General features: G+C 34.4%; 2 protein-coding genes across 2 annotated transcripts in view; both read right to left on the reverse strand.

Annotated features, from left to right (window-relative positions):
• LOC125855207 (tRNA(His) guanylyltransferase 1-like) overlaps positions 1 to 7,309 on the reverse strand; it is an 84,110-nt gene extending 76,801 nt beyond the window's left edge. Inside the window, exon 1 of the mRNA XM_049534899.1 lies at positions 7,236 to 7,309. The gene's annotated coding sequence lies outside the window, so the exon portion shown is untranslated. The remainder of the gene's footprint in view (positions 1 to 7,235) is intronic.
• LOC125855205 (uncharacterized) overlaps positions 1 to 7,309 on the reverse strand; it is a 50,017-nt gene extending 42,708 nt beyond the window's left edge. The window contains exon 1 of the mRNA XM_049534897.1: positions 7,236 to 7,309. The gene's annotated coding sequence lies outside the window, so the exon portion shown is untranslated. The remainder of the gene's footprint in view (positions 1 to 7,235) is intronic.
• Positions 7,310 to 7,675: the final 366 nt, after the last annotated feature.

A 7,675-nucleotide genomic window follows, 5' to 3' on the forward strand; every position in this document is an offset into this window, starting at 1 on the left:
TGTGTGATAGATCATTGCCCCCCATATTGCCACCAAAACTTCCTTTTGTATTTGCTTCCATTTCCATCGTTTCAGCCATTTCAGACTTTTTGGGACATCCTTCTGAACCATTTGGACCTCTGCCCAGATTGCCAGACCATGTCGAACTGCAATAATCCATTCACACTCGGAGAATAGGTGTGGAGGAGTTTCACCTTGTAGTTTTCAAACCTGTTTTGAAATGTTTTTCTTGAGTTGAGGGTCTATGCGAAACACCTTCTTTACCTCAGAAGGTAGTGATAAGGTTTGCACACTCTAGCCTCCCCAAACCCCACTTGTGATACATAGGGTATGTTGTTGTTGTTTATACTTTTGGGTCGTTTGGATCAGAAGAAAGTTATGCATGAATTACAAATTGTTTATGTTATGATTTATAATGAAGAAATTGGTATACAGTGATTAATACTTAAGAAAATTGTATACATCAATTAATTACTCTATAATAATATTTGTCTTTAGATAATTTAGCATAAGCATTACTATTACACATATTCTTATTTAGTATTCTTATCATGAATATAATGAAGAAATTGGTATACGGTGATTAATACTTAAGAAAAATTTATACATCAATTAATTACTCTATAATAATATTTGTCTTTAGATAATTTAGTATATGCATTACTATTACACATATTCTTATTTCGTATTCTTATCATGAATATAATGAAGAAATTGGTATACGGTGATTAATACTTAAGAAAAATCTATACATCAATTAATTACTCTATAATAATATTTGTCTTTAGATAATTTAGTATCTACAAGTATCTACATTACCATTACACATATTCTTATTTCATATTCTTACTTCACATTCTATCATGAATAAAATTATACATAAATTCTCACAAATTAAATGCAGTATTATTTAGTACCGCCAACCAAACACTATAATATCTTAAGAGGAATTTTATATTGAGATCAATTATTCATATATTTCAACCAAACACTCTATTATCTTATGCGAGATTTTATACTGGGATTAATTCTTTTTATACTCAAACCAAACGACCCATACGAGTGTGATGCCCTTTTGTTGTTTGATCAATTAATAAGATTTAACAATGGGCGAAAAAACACTTGTATACAAAAGTACGCCAAAAAGTAAAAAAACCTTACAAGAAGATACTCTCTCCTCCTCAATTTACGTGGCATATTTTCCTTGAAACAACTTAAATTCCTCTTTTACCCTCAAAGAAATAACTTATAGTCATACAAATATTTAGATTTGTTTTAGACCACAAATTTCAAGTCTTCATTTCTTTCTTAACTTTGTGCTTAGTCAAACAATGTCATATAAATTGGGACGAAGTGAGTATCGTTTTCTACAACTTATGTTGTGTTAAGATATTATTCCCTCCAATTTCATGAAGGTGTTTGACTGAGCACGGAGCTTATGAAAGAAAGAAAGACTTTTGAAACTTGTGGTATAAAATAAGTCATAGATATTTGTGTGGTTGTAAGTCATCTTATTAAAGGTAAAATGGAGAGTTTAAAGTTAAATTGCTACTAAATATAGGAAGGTGTCCTTTTTGGGACAGATTAAAAAGGAAAGAACGTCACATAAATTGGAATAGAGTGAGCACAATTTTGCAACATATTTTACCGATATCGAGAAATAGAAACAGGAATAGTATATAGAATCATGCTTGAAAAAGAATTGTAATATAATGTCTATAAATAGGATTCCAGTGTTATAATGTAGATATATAATTTAATAATATTTTTCTCTTATATTTCTCACATGTTATCAAAGCATTGGTAAGAATCTGGTGAAAGAAAATTAGGTTAAAACTCTCATTGTGCGTCAAATTCCAACAACTTTCTACGGTTGTTTAGTGTCAACACAGTGTTGAGTGAAAATCAACACCACCACAGGGTCCCCCAACCTCTCGCGACCATAACCCACAAAATTCCACCGACAGTCCTAGTGGACTCTTCCCTAGTTGTGGATACATACACATTACCTGCAGAGGCACCTTTGCCTACTTTGGCCCCTGGGCCTTCATGTACTTCTAGTGTTGTCCCTTCTGATACTTCTAGTTCCTCTGATACTCCATTGCCTCCTAGATCTGGTGCTGCTGCTACCTCCCGATCCCTACTTACTCAAGCTACATTACTACGGATGAGGCTGCTAGCCCATTCTACTGATCGTCGTGCCGCCAGACTTGAGGCCTTTATTCTGAGCATGATTTAGACAACCCTTGTTGATGCTGTGACACCCTTGAGTGATGATATTTTAGGTTCCTTAATTACGGAAATTATAAATTCAAGCCCTATGAACACTTCAAAACCATTAAGGGGAAGCTTAAACTATTTAGCTTGGGCTCCCTTGATTGAGTTGTGGTATAGGGGTCAGGGTGTCCAAGACCACTTAACGATCAATGTTTGTGGGGTAAGATGAAAAGGCAAAGGCTAGTGAGGAAGATACAAAGTCAAAGCACAATGGGAGAAGGTTGCCGCTCAATTATAGTCTCCTACGACAATTTATTGATTACAAGTTGATACCCTTGTTTCGCCCATTCCAAAACATGTTATTTGGTTTGGAAAAAGGCTCGTGCTTTTTACATTAATGATATATCTTGTTTCTATGATGTGATATCTCAAATTATCAACTTAAAGAAACAAGAATTCGATATGTCTACTTACTAGGGATAGGTATAGGCAGTCATGGAGGAATTTGAAACGTTGATGCTAGTCGATATGGACGAGGACAAAACAACAAAAGCATAGACAAACGTTGTTTCTAGTTCTTACACTTGTTGGACATTCTACTCACCATGATTCAATGCGTGACCAAATTTTAGTTAATCCTATTGTTCCCACAATTGATGAATTATTATCTCATATACTTCGTCTTGCCGCGCCTCCCCGTTAGAAAGAGGTTTCAATCCACCACTGACTCATATTCTCGCATCTCAACCATAAAAAATGAACATCTTAGGCTGTGGTGAATTGATGAGGAAAAGGTCGTTTTGGAAAATCTCGTCCAAAGTGTAGTTCTTGTCATAGGCTTAAACATACTTGTAACATATGTTAGACTCTACATGGTCGACCACCCAATAATAATCCTATTGCTCAAAATAATGAGTTCCTTCGATTCCTTCAATATCGAGCAAGTAAGCAAACATCTCCACAAGTAGCCTCTGTCGCTAAGCTTGATCAACCATCCAATAATCATTAAGTTGCTCAAACAGAATATGATGAGTTTTTTCATTATCGAGCAAATTATCGAGCAAGTAAGCAGACATCTCAACAAGTAGTGTCGGTTGCTCAGCCTAATATTTTTGTTGTTGGTAATTGCTTGCTTGTGTTTCACAATCTAATACTTTTGGATCGTGGGTTGTGGACAGGCTTTAACAAATGTAATCCAAACAAAACCAAAAAGAGTTGGCAAGCCAAACCTCTATCTTCTGTCACTCTTAACTTTGTTCTTTATGTCCCTAGTTGTCCTTTTAATCTTGCATATGTTAGTCGATTGATGCATGCTCTACATTGTGCCATAACATTTTTATGATTTTTTCTCATACATGACTACACTACAGGACAGACAATTGGCACAAGACATGAATCACAAGGCCTTTACTCTCCTACCTTTTCAAACTCCTCCACAGCATGCTCCATTACAAATCCTCTGGACCTAGATCACAAATGCAAGTCTATGCTAGCTAAAGAAGATGGTGCCTAATTTGTCTAGTCTATCCACATTAGATTATGAATCATGTCAACTTGTGGAACATACACCCCTCCCAACTACATTTTCACGTAGTGCTAAGGGTAGTTCAAAGTCTATTTATTCATTAGTTCATTCAATTATTTAGGGTGCTAGTAGAGTCGGTTCAACCTTAGAATTTCGCTATTTTGTTAGTTTCATTTATGAAATTCAAGGTGTACTTGGATTTTCTAAATGAAAGATCATTCTGAGTTATTTTCTACATTTCAGTTTTTGTGCTCAAATACAAAATCAATTTGGTGTTTCTATTCGTACTATTTGTAGTGATAATGCCTTATACTACTTATCGTCACAATTTCAAGAGTTTATAACTCACCAAGAAATTATTCACCAGACACCTTGTCTATACACTACTCAGCAGAGCGGGGTAGCAAAAAGAAAGAATATGTATCTCATTAAGACTACTCGCACTCTTATCATTAAATCCCATGTTCCGTTGCGTTTTTGGGGTGATGCAGTCCACATCTTGTTATTTAATTAATAGAATGCCCTCATCTTTCATTAAGAATCAGATTCCCTAAACCATATTGTTTCCTCAATCATATCTCTACTCCATCCCCACCGTATCTTTAACAGCACATGTTTTGTTCATAACTTAGCCTCAAAAAAAAGATAAATTAGCTCTTTGTGCTCTCAACTGTCTCTTTTTTGGTTACTCTCAAGTTCAAAAAAGGTAGTGTTGCTATTCACATGATCTCGTCAAAACCTTATATTAGTTAGCCAATGTCACATTCTTTGAATCTCAATCTTACTATACATCTTCTGATCATTCTGATATCTCTAAGGTCTTACTCATATCTCAGATCTTACCTATACCTTTTGAGGAATCCACTATTACTTCTACATCTCATGTTATCATCATTGTCCACGTCCAGCATTAGGCCCAGATGATTCATGTCATGTGTTGGACCTTGACCCTACTGCGGACTTGCCGCCTCCTAGACAACCGATTGCTCTTCAAAAAGGTATACGATTCACTCGTTATACAAAGCTTTTCATTATACTTTCTTGAGTTATCACAGTCTATCATCACCCCATTATACTAAAATAGTATAATCAAGGGCCCTTTCATATCATATCAAATCCAGTATTTCATGACAGGACTAAGCACATTGAGCTTGACTATCACTTTGTTAGAGAAAAGATACTCTCATCGGATATTCTTATAAAATTTGTGAAGTTGAGTAATCAACTTGTAGATTTCTTCACCGAGTCCCTCTTCGGTCCTCATATCAATTACATCTGTAGCAAGCTCGTTACATATGACTTGTATGCACCCACTTATGGGGGAGCGTTAGAATAGGAATATGGAAATAGTATATAAATCCTACTTGGAAAAGGATTGTAATATAGTGTCTATAAACAGGGTCCCACTATAATAATGTAGATACACAATTCAATAATATTTTTCTCTTATATTTCTCACAATTTAGTCTCTTCCTTTATTTTTTCTTGATTTCATTATTTTGATAATCTATGGTCAAGATGCTTATGTAACTAATATTATACGTCAATCAACCAGTAAATAGAGACCAATAATTTCATTTTTCTTTTAATTCTGACTGTAATCAAAAGGATTGCCTGAAAATCATTTGGATGTTTCATGTTTCCTAATATTTCTCTTATTGTTATTGACGTAGAGGCATTTGAATGGTTCATAAGTTTGTTTTGAAGTTAGAATTTTTATTATTGGTAAAGAGTTAAATATCATATATAATAAAACCAGCAAAAATTGATGTCAGTAGAGTTACAACAAAAGGAACCATTGCATGTGTGTCGAGTGCTAATAAAGCCAATCATGGCAGTAGGGTGAGAAGCATATACATCTGCCATGTTACACCAAAAACTATGCAAAAAAATACACAGGTATTTGACATTAATAACTGTATTTCTTTTTGTCTTCAAATAACCTATCATTCCTTATTTCCAAAAAACAACCACCAAACTGTTGTTGGTATGGTGTATCAGCTGTTGTTCGAGGACCTTCACATGCCTATTTGATGCCAATCTTGCAAAAACTGTAGGGTGGTTTTGGCATTCCCCCCCAAAATGTTTTAAGACAAAGTTCCAAATCTGAGAAGTACATTTACAACGAAGAAAGAGATGGTTGTTGTCCTCAAGCTGTTTTGCAAAGTTGTATACCCCTTCTTTGAAGGTTACTTTCAGTCAGACAAGCCTCTTTAGACACCAATCAATAGACTTTTCACCTTTTTTTTAAGTTGACTACTATTCAACAGCGTCCTTTTATCTATATATATTATGGACGATGATTTTTCTTTCCCATTGTTTTAGTTTTTTACATTATTTCCTATTGGACTTTGGTACCTATTAAAGAGTGTTTTCGGCACTAGGACTTGAGATGACTGATTGTCAATCTCAGAGGATAATGTAGTCGATAGTGGCTTTATATTTGGGTCAAGGGCAACATGCTAAAGCCACTTTGAAGCTTAGATACGCTATTTTTAACACATATGATAGAAGCCATTGGAAATCTTCGGCATTATGTTTACTACGGATTCTTTATATGAATCAAACCAATCGATTGCAGCTTTACCTTGCACAAACCTCATTGTGCTAATACTAACACTAAAGCTTATCCAATTAAGTTTACATGCAACAAGCTTCAAGTCCTAATCTCATTCAACCGAACCTCTGATCAACTTACTACTCTTGAATTCAAAAGAAGCAGCTCCGTATCAGATTCTTCAGTTCCCCTAATCACAAACTAGTTTGGGTAATCTATATTTATCCTCTATATCTATTCTGCTGCAATTCATCAGCTTAATTCCACTACTCAATACTTTGTCCAAAGAAGTTCTATAAAAACAAGGGCTTCACTAAATCTCACAACTATCCCAACTCTACCATACAATCCCTAACCAAACAAAAAACACTCCAGTTCAAACAAATAAAATTCAGGCACCCGCAGGTATTGCGTAGTGGTCAATCAAGTAGGTTGAGAACCATGAGGAAGATTTCTTTCCATTTGTCCTAGCCTTAATGGACAGAGTTACCTAATACTTGTTATTGATGCGATGCGGCAAGTATTATCCCGTGGAATTAGTCGAGGGCTCGAGGTACACCCAAACTAGCATGCCAGCTCCAACATTTCCAATCTTCCAATCTAAACCACCATTGTTAACTCATTAACCCAAAACCCACATCATATTCCCACTGTTCTTGAGATTCTAATACAGCAAATTAGTTCCAAACTCTTCAAAAATGAATCCAATTCAGTCATCTGTAAGATTTGCGGGAAAAAAAAACCCATCTTTCTTAACCAAATAAAAGAACTAAAATTGACCCAGATATCAGATTTCAAAAGGGGTCTTAATTCACCAAGATTCTTGCAAAAAACAAACATAAAACAAAAACAAAAACAATCAAGGATTAAAACCTTAGCAGTTTTATCAAACTTTCAACTCATAACTTGAGAAGAAAAAAACAGTTAGAAGAAAACCTGAAAAGGGTAGAGTCTAATCGATCGATTGTTAGCAGAAATTGTGTTTTTTGAAAGCTCTGCTTCTCATAGTCTTCTTCTCTCTTTGCCTTTCTTTCTCTCTCACAATTCGAACCAAAGAAGAAAAAAAATGGTGGCTTTTGCACGATCTCAGAAATATATTTTATGTAGTTTATCAGTAATTATAAATATAAATTCACTTGATTTATTTTTTTTCTTTTTTTGTCTTTTTGGTTAGAAAAACTCTTTTTTTTTATATTACTATTTATTTCTAGAAAATGACAAAATGTTTCCATTATGTTTTAAAGGGTAAAATTTGAAATAGTCCTTTTTTAATTATGTGATGAATTTTGGTCCTTTATATTTGCTTAAAATTTGTGAAATATTTAATAATCTATAGGTCCAAGCTTCGACGAAAACGGTAAGAAAAAAATTAATCA

This window comes from Solanum stenotomum, chromosome 2, assembly GCF_019186545.1.
Source record: "Solanum stenotomum isolate F172 chromosome 2, ASM1918654v1, whole genome shotgun sequence".
Classification (NCBI taxonomy): Eukaryota; Viridiplantae; Streptophyta; class Magnoliopsida; order Solanales; family Solanaceae; genus Solanum; species Solanum stenotomum.